Here is an 8292-nt window from a genome sequence, read left to right as displayed (position 1 = left end):
TATGGAGCTTTCAAGTGACAAGTCCATACCAAAGTTTGTAGTGTGAGAAAAGGGACTGTTTTTGCCTCTTTTATTTATTTATTTTACGGGTGTGATGAAGGTGCTAGAAACATATCTATTTAGTTGAGATATTTCAATGCACTTATTTAATTTTTCTTAAACCCAATTGCTTTTAAAAAGGAAATAAATCTCATAATGTTCAAAGACACATCTCAATGAACACATTGACATGTATAAATGATACACCAAGTCTGAAGCAATTTAATGTTACTCTAGTATCATATTAAAACTATAAGTTGTTGAAGAAAAATATGAGAATGTTGAACTAATAAATTGTTGTGTCATGATGAACCAATGCCTTGAAAATAATTATGGCTGATCGAGGTGCTAATCGTGTTGTCGGTTGCTCCTCAAGGTTAACACAACTTCCTTATTCAGACATGCACTCGCTGGAATAAAGAATTGATACAAAACTGATAAGCTTAAAACTATAAGTGAAAAGTAGAGAACATAGAAAAGAGAGAATAGAGACTTCGAGAAATTATGATTTTCGAGTGATGCCTCAAATGATGAAAAGTCATAAATGATGAAAAGTTGTTGCAATTTATAGAGGAGGTCGAACTGAAATCCAAAAGTGAGAGAAAACGTGAGGAAGAGCGTGAGAGAAGAAACGAGTGCACGTTGTGGAAGAACATGAGAACTGGACCGATCGTGACCAACGACTGAGAAAGAATTGAGAGGGAGAACGCCCCCAATGACTGCGTTAGAGAACCCAAAATTAATTTTCTGATAGGTAATAAAAATTACCTCCTTTTTCGTGGTTACCCAAACCCACCTATCCATCGACACACGTGTGTTGACAAAATTATGCTTTCACCACCAACATACTCTATATCCCACTTACATTTCTCTGGTATCTATACACATTCCCCTCTTCTAAAACTAACAATGTGGGACAAGGAAAGTCAATTTTTCTTATGGGCTTAGGCCCACATGTCATTTTCGAACAATTCCCATAAATGATTGTAACAGCAAAATTACCGGGTAGACGAAGGAGAGAACAAGATTTTGACAATTTTGTTTTGAGCTAAGATAGAATATTAAGCTTAAACATCAATATCCAAATATGTGAATTGATGCATAGTAAAGTAAGGCAACAAACATGTTAAAGAGAGTGAATTATATCTTGAACTTTTCCAATAACACTGATTGAGACCTTTACAACACGCTTTATTTTTTGTTTTGATTTTGTTTATGCAATAATAAGTTTGTGCTTTTATGGCCATGCACATGAAATGAACCTCGGGTCATCCTGAAAGCTCTGAAAAGAGACCTTTAAACTCTTTCATAAAAAGCAAGCCCACCTTCACTATCACGTAATATGCTTCATCAAGTTTGTCAAAACAAATCCCTCTAAAAGAGCTATGAAGACTTATCATCATCCATACAAATTATGGACCACTCGAATGTTTTAATATCATCCATTAAGTCCATTTAAGGACTATCCACACAATGGATTGTGGACCATCAAGTCTATCGCAACAGACTATCCAATAAGAGGTTATGGACCATCAAGTCTATGACAATAGACCACCGGGGCTTTAGGTCCCTGTTTACTAAGGAATCTAGAACAACTTTTCTAGTTAGTCCTTTAGTTAAAGGATCAACCATTTTCTTCTCAAATCAAACAAACTCTAAGCAAATAGTTCATTCCTTTAGCAATTATTTCACAACTCGATATCTAAGAAGTATATGTCTTCTTTTGCCATTATAAACGTTGATCTTGGCAATACCTATGGCAACCTGTGAATCATAGTGTATAGACACAGGTACAAATGTCCCCCACAATAGTACATCTCCTAGCTAGTAGGATTTTAATCCACCCAGCTTCTTATCCTGCCAATTCTAATGCAATAAACTCAGATTCCATAGTGGATCTAGTTGTGCAAGTCTATTTTATAGACTTCCAAGATATTGCTCTACCTCCAAGCAAAAATACATAGCCACTATTAGAGTTAACCTCATCATTATTTGTAACCTAGTTTGCATCACAATATCCTTCTAATACAACAAGAAATTTGTTAAAGTGCAAACAATAACTATGCCTTTTAGATACATATGTATTAACTGGCACATATTTTACACACATCTTCAAATTAGGAGTGGCGGTGGTAGGAGACGACGAATGACAGCAATGGAACGACGATGAGCGGAGGTGAGCACGACAGCGAGTGGCAAACTTCTCTTCTCTTCTTCTCGATTCCCCTCAATCTTCTAATTTCTTTTCTCTTTCAGTTCTATGATTTACATAACTAAAATGGTGTTTTTATAGGAGAACTCCCGATGTAGCATGAAAACGTCGGACAAACTCGCCTATTCTTTACACCATTAGTAATGTGTTTGGAATAAAGTCCCCTATTCTTGATGTATTACTAATAGCGTCGGGACTACTTATCTATATTTCTAACGCCAAGCAACAAGCAAAGGGGGAAACGAGATATATTATTTAATTGTTTCATTTCCCTCGACGTTGTGGGACACAACATCGGGGTCGGGTTCCATTTTTCCAACATTCTCGTGCATGGCATCGTGAAAGGTGGAGCAATTTAATAATAGTTTCATTGTTCCCGATGTCATCTAGATAGATGTTGGTATTATTAAAGCTAGTCTCGATGTTATTCTACATACCATCAAAGAAAATGAAACTATTATTTAAATCTTCTACCTTCCTCGACGTGTAAGTGTTAGGTTTTATAGATGGTTTATCCTTCTTCGACGTTGTTGACAATACATCGAGAACGATTCATCTTCCCAACGTACCCCTGACAATGTTGGGGGAGACCTTTTCCCTCGACATTTTTTCTCTGACGATATTTTATGCATCTGGAGAGTCTCGATTTCTTATAGTGTAATGTTGACAATTGCAGAACTAATGTTGTGGTAAATCTTTTAGGCTTACAAAAATAGTTTCTTCTATCACTTACCTTGGAGCCCCGTTAGAAGGAAAACTATCTTCAGCATCTTTTTAGGAGAATATCATTGGGAAAATTCACAAAAAATTGAATAACTAGAAATTCTTATATATTTCGAAAGGGAGCAAATTGACACTCATCAGATCCACACTTACCAGCTTACCCATATAACAACTATTCGTTTTTAGAGCTCCCGTTGGCATCTGTAAGAAAATTAAAAAACATTAGAGGAATTTCTTGTGTAAAAACAAAAATGAGGATAAGCTCACCCACCTCCTTAGATGGTCTAAAGTCACTCTTCCTATTGAAAAAGGTGGTTTGGGTATATACAAGCTTGCTAATACAAAATTCTCCTTTCTATGCAAATGCTTATGAAGATTCCATTTTGAAGTTGATCCCCATTGGAAGAAAATTATCATTGCAAAATATAATCAGTTATACATTGGAGATGTAAACCCCAAACCTTAAAAAACTTAGATGTTTCTATAGAGTTTGAAAGGTTAGTGTTGAGTAAGTTAAGATGGAAAATAGGTTTAAGAAGTGCCTTCTTAAGTGTGTCGTTGTAAGTAGGAAGAAGGAAGAAGGAAGACTATGAAGGAATGGTAAAAGTTAAAGGAAGTTAAGTAACAAGTAAGAAAATTTGGCTAAGTACATGACTTAGGTTTTTTGGGGCTTGGTAGGTGGCCAAAGGAGGAGTAGATAACCTTCAAGCATTTAGACAAGGGTAGGAGGCAAGCTTGAGTTGTGAGTGTGTGACCGAGAAGGATTAGAAACATCTCTAAGAAGTGCTTGGCGTTTGGACTAGGTGAGATGACATGTCCTTAGAGGTTTGTTGGGCATTTAGACTTGGCAAGAAAGCTTGGATAGAGGTTAGTGTCGCATTGAGAAGTTAGACGTAGAGGACACAAAACACAAGGAGGCCACAGAACACAATTCGTAGAGTTTGTGGCTGAAGTTTTGAGGTAAGAAAGTTAAAGCATTTTTCAGTAACTTTGTAAAAGGAAATATTTTCGTTTGAGTCATGGAGTTTAAGATATTAAGCTCTAAAGTGAAGTTAAGTTTCTAGCCAAGAAATGGTGTTTTGGGCAGTGTTGATGGTTAGTTGAGTGTCAGGTGTTGCTAGGTAGGATGAGCATGAAAGATGGTTCAAAGAGGTTAGTGGTGTGCAAGGAGGTCTGTGCTAGGTGCATGACTGAGAAGTTGTGCGACATGGCCTGCACATAAAGACAAGCAACGTGCAAGGTGCATGGCGTGCCCTTGCAAGGTTAACACGCGATAAGGCCTGCCCAAGCCTTATGTGCGCATGCTAGCCCCTGCCACCTATACCTGCATGCCAACATGCATCAAGATGTGATTTTGGGCTGTTTTAGGTGTTCTTGGAAAATTTAAGAGAATTTCTGATATTTTTAGGATTTAAGAGAATTAAATGGAACTATTTCCCATTATTACAGGTTAAAAGAAGATTGGGCAAGTTTACAAGCTTAGGGTCTAAGCTACCATCAGTTAGTGACAAAATGATTTTTAATGTGTTTTACATGCTATTATTTAAGTATGCTTTGAAATTATCATTGAGTTTTGTTGAGCATTATCTCGATTACAAGCATATTCATGAAAAATATTTGAGTATAATAATTATTTAGAAATGTTTCCAAAAGATGTGTTTAAAAGTATTTGGCAAAGTATGTATATATTAATAAGTTTATTAATGAGTTTTGCAAGTAGTAATTTATGAGCAAATTTGAGTTTTTGAAATTGAATTGTTTACTGTCTTTGAGCTGATTGAAAAACATGAGTTTGATGAGAATGACTTTAAGTAAGAAAACCATGATATTCTATATACTGAGTTCTCGACGGTCAATGTGCACAATCTGGGGTATGGGGCTTTGTTGACCACTTAGCCAGCTACTACCAAGATCTGGTAGGATAGGAAGATAAATAATGCTTTGCTATCTTGACCGCGTTTATTAACTCAGGCACGATAGATCGAGATAGTTACTACCGTGACCAAGTTTCCTGGGTATAGAGTACATAGAGATAAAGGAATATTTGAAAGACAGAAAGAGTTTAGCATAAAAAAGTTTTTAAGATTTTATACTTATGTTAAACTTTATAAATGTGTATTTGTTTAAAAGTATGTTTTGCAAAATCGTCACTCACTACGCTCTTTAGATTACCCTTTCCAAATTTTTCCACTTTCTAGGAAGAGATCATGATTCGAAAACTTGACCATTGTCTCCAGTCTACTGTACATAGTTGTAAATAGTTTGATTATTGTCGGTCAGTACTTGGACTCGCTCATGGTATTTTACATAAGTTCTATATAGGGTTAAGTTAGTTAAGATGTGTATCTTTTGTTGCTTAATATGTTGTCCGTAAACGATGGCATTTAGCCTTAGCTTATTTTGAGGTTATGTAATGAAAATGATTTAATGTATGTTTATTATGTTATCCACTGCATGAATTTTTTGATTTATTCAAAGTCATTTTTCATTTTAGTAAGATAGTAGTCAGACTCAATTGGTGTTATTCAGAAAGGGAACGATGTCGATTGACTTCACGTCGTCTCTCTGATCGAGAGTAGGTGATTCGAGAGGGGTGTGATAGGTGAGCTGCCTACTATTGGGAAATTCAATTTTATGTAAGCTCTATGAAGAAATATTATCAGAGGGGTCGATTAGTACAACGCCCAAATCAAAATGGTCTATCAATAATGGTGAAAATCTTTCTTTCTGAAAAGTAAATTGGTGTGAAATCGGTCCCTTATACACTTACAAACCAAGATTATTTCCTTTATCTACCGTTCAATCTGGTTCTATTAAAGATATGTGGAATGCTAGCATCTTGGATTGGGATATCAAATCTAGATGGCCTCTTCGCAGTAGTGAACATCAGTAGTGAAATGAAATTGAACAAAAATTCATCTCCCTAAACGACAGTAGAGGCTTTGATTTTCCTGTTTGGAATTTGAACATTGATGATAAATTCTCTATTGCATCGGTGAAAAAAGTCATTTCCAGTTTGAACCAGAGAGATGATATTAATATCACTGATAAAATCTTCACACAACTATGGAAATCCAAAATCCCCAAAAAATGAAGATTCTTCATCCGGTCCTTCTTACACAGTTGTATTAATACTGCAGACATTCTCTAGAGAAAAATCCCAAAGCTCAAGCTCAACCCAATTGGTGCTTTTTATGCAATAGGCAAGCTGAGGAGATTGATCACATCTTCATCTCTTGACAAACCTCTATGATACTCTGGACCAAGCTTGAAAGTCTTCTCAGATTGGAGAATCCAACATCAGAATGTGAAATCCCTCTATTATGATCTTTGTTCCATAAATCAACACAATAAAAGGGGTATCATCAAATTTAACACCACAAATTTAACATCACTTCATCTGTGTTATGGTCCAAATGGTTGGAGAGAAATAACTATATTTTCAAAGATAAAGGAAAATTGATAATTGATCTTTTGGGAAGACATTTACACTTTTGGGATTTTGGGCTAGCAAATCCTCTATGTTTTCAGATTATAGTGCCTCCCCTATAGCTATCAATTTAAATGCTTTCTAATTTTTTTTGTTTCAGACTTATCTCTGGCCTTATAGCTTTATTATATTGTCTTTTGTCCCTTGCTGCTCATGTACTAATTCTTCCTATATTAATGAAGGGGGAGATGATGAAGGTGCTAAGAGAGTGTTCACCTAGTGGAAATGTGTGGGTGCACCTGCTGGCCCTTAGTATCTTTTTCAAAAAAAAAAAATTTATGGACTAAAAAGTGATTTTTAACGTATTTTATGTCTCATTTGATAACTATTTGATTTTTTGTTTTGATTTTAATTAGAAAATTGTGCTTGTTTCTTACCATTGTTTTTAAACAAGATACTAAAGGGAGAGGGAATGAAGGTGCATTGAGATATCTCAACTGGGGTTGACATATCCCTAACAAATGGACGACTAGACTAAAATTTGAGTTTTTAAAATTTTACTTGATTTTTGAAGCCAGGATTAAAAGTTACATAACAAAAATGAAAAAAAATAGATAAAAAAATGATTTTTATAAGCTAAATTTTCAAAATTAGGAAAAAATATGGACATTTTTAAAAATAGAAAAATAAATTAAAATATTTACAAACTATAACAAAATTTTGGATTTTATCAATAATAGAAACGGATAAACTTCTATTATTGTCTATCAATGTGACTGATAGAAGGATATTTGTGTCTATCAATATTTATTATTAATAGAATTTGAAATTTTATTATACGTAGAAAATATTTTATCGAATTTGTTATTTCAGACCATTATTAAAATAAAAATAATAAAAAGAAGAAGCTAAAAACCAAGTTAATTTTCCAACAAACTTAAATTAAAAATTCAAAGTCTAAAAGTAGAAACAAATAAAAAGTAAGTTGAAAAAAAAAGCATAGTTTAACCTAAAACGGAACTTGTGTATTTAGAGTTGGAAAAAAAGGGTGTAAAAGAAACCAAAAGCAAAATAACCTACTTGTCCTTATCTGAGTTCTCAAAACTAATTAATAAATAAAAATAATAAGAAAATGTAGATAGAGAAGATCACCAAGGAGTGTACAAATTTGAAGGGGAAAAAAAAAAAGTATTTTCCTCAACCAGTAAAAACCAGATTGGAGGCCACATAACAAAACTCAGTAACAAATAAGAAATTAACTTTTATATATATAAATTTTAAATTTATTTTAGTATAAAAAAATAATGCTTTTCTTTTTAAAATAATAAAAGTAAGTTTCTGATGAGCACCGTTGAAGAGGACCATTCAAGTGTAAAGTTTCGATGAAAAAGTGTGAAGGGCACCGTTATTAGCCTCCATTCACAAACTAACGTATGGGTTACTCGTTTTTGCACCAAATCCGGATTCTAATTCACAGCCTCCACCCACACACCCACCCCATCTCTTTTTTCTTATTTTTCAAATATATATATATATATATATATATATATATATATATATGTATGTATGTATGTATGTATGCTTTCCAACCTTTTTTTCTTCTTACACTAATAATTAAACTTTGGTTTTTATCAATTTGGTCTCAATTTTAACACATCTAGCATTTTTTTACTAAAATATTAGAGAGAAGTTACATCAGTAAATGCATTAAGTTATTTCAATTAAGGTTACACATGCATGCTTAGTATTATTATCATCTTCCTGACCTTAATAATTTAGTCCTTTTTTATAAAATTAATAAAAACCCATCAAATTTGTGGAAGAATTGTAGCAACTTGATTGTTAAAATAAAAAATTGATAGTAAGTATTATTACTTTATGATATGAA

The sequence above is a fragment of the Cucumis melo genome, chromosome 1 (genome assembly GCF_025177605.1).
Source record: "Cucumis melo cultivar AY chromosome 1, USDA_Cmelo_AY_1.0, whole genome shotgun sequence".
NCBI lineage: Eukaryota > Viridiplantae > Streptophyta > Magnoliopsida > Cucurbitales > Cucurbitaceae > Cucumis > Cucumis melo.
This window is presented reverse-complemented; position numbering follows the sequence as displayed.